The sequence below is a fragment of the Bremia lactucae genome, linkage group LG3, assembly GCF_004359215.1.
Source record: "Bremia lactucae strain SF5 linkage group LG3, whole genome shotgun sequence".
In the NCBI taxonomy this organism is placed as follows: domain Eukaryota; phylum Oomycota; class Peronosporomycetes; order Peronosporales; family Peronosporaceae; genus Bremia; species Bremia lactucae.
Window position 1 is genome coordinate 1,951,627 of NC_090612.1, and position 1,569 is coordinate 1,953,195.

Consider the following 1,569-nt stretch of genomic DNA (forward strand, 5'->3'; position numbering starts at 1 on the left):
GTTGTACTAACGACCGTACCACAAGTGAGGCCATCGCACTCACTCGTAGTACATCCACACGCTTGTGGACGCTCCAAGACGTTCATGAGATGGCCATCTGATGAACAAGTGGCAGGCATCGTTACGGATCGATGCTGCCAGCTGACTCTTGGCTCATATTTTCTGAGCCAAGGTAAACCCAGGATGACATCAAATTTGTCATCTAAATCCAGTACGATGAAATCATCATCGTACTGTTAATCTTTTAACGTGTAGTGAAATTTCACTACGCGTTTCATTACTGTTATCGATGCGCCTGTCGCTAGACGCACCGTCATCCTCGTTGGAGGGATGTCGCGCTCAACATATTTGAGCCTACGACCCTCTAGCCACTGGCGACGAATAAAGTTATTCGACGCTCCACATTCCACTAGGGCTCCAAGTGACAAAAATAATTTTTCACTTTTAATTTCAACGTGATGAGAAATGCCTCATCGCCAGGTGCAGAGACACATAATGATTGTGTATCTAGAGCAACTTTAGTCAAGAGATTTGCAAATTCTCTTGAGGTTGCCGGATCCGTAGGGCGTTGCGCCCCTTCTCAACCCGACCGTTTTTTGGCGGTCCGCCTCGCTTCTGCGATTTCGCAACAACGTCGGACCCGCGACCGTTGCCCTTTTTAGCATTCGATCCAAAATTGCGTTCAGTACCTCTCGGTACTGGGCGTGGGGCACTACACTCATGAGCGTAATGTCCTAACTTTTTGATTTCCATATGAGATCGATTCGAGATGAGAATGCGCTTTTGATAATCAACGCCCATTCGCTTGAGCTCTTCGAGCTCATCCAGAAAACTTGGCAAGTGCACAACCACGCCATTGCCAATAAGGAAATGCCGTTGGGATTAAGAATCCCGGACGGCACAAGGTCACCTGTTGAGAGCTTTGCTGATTAAGCAAGGCTACCTTCTCCTTCGCCTCGTCAAGTTCATGTTGTATGAACTTGGCGATGGCTGAATGGAGGGCATCTCTGTCCAAACCGGACAGCATGTGTAACGGGCTAAATTTGCTTTAATGTTACACAGTCCCCATTAAGTACACTTGGTGTACTTAAGGGGATGCTCAATTACTAAATAATAGTAATTAGACCCAGCACTCGGGTATCGTGCACATTTTGTGACCAACCTTTGTGTATGTGATGCACATGGGTGCATTCACATTAGGAGGGATGACGCCCAGCGTCATCCGTGATGACGGCTAGCGTTATCCGTTTCGCGAGGTATCTAGAAAGATACGCTTGCAATATATGTTAAGTGTATTCTATATAGATGACATTTTAATTGGTAAAAATAAGTATTTATATTTAATACGATTAAATTTAAATCAGTCTGAAAACTACTTCCTACTTGATAAGTGCGCACGAGGAGCCGGACTATTGCTCCGTGCCGTCTTAGTCTACGGCTCATAGTTCGTTGTGTTAGGTCGCTTAGGCGCCCACCTACTACCTCACTGCACGCAAGAGAAGCAGGTTAAACCGCTTCCTCGCTGTGCTAGGGTGTGTGCATAAGTAGAGCGTGGCCGCATTACGACGT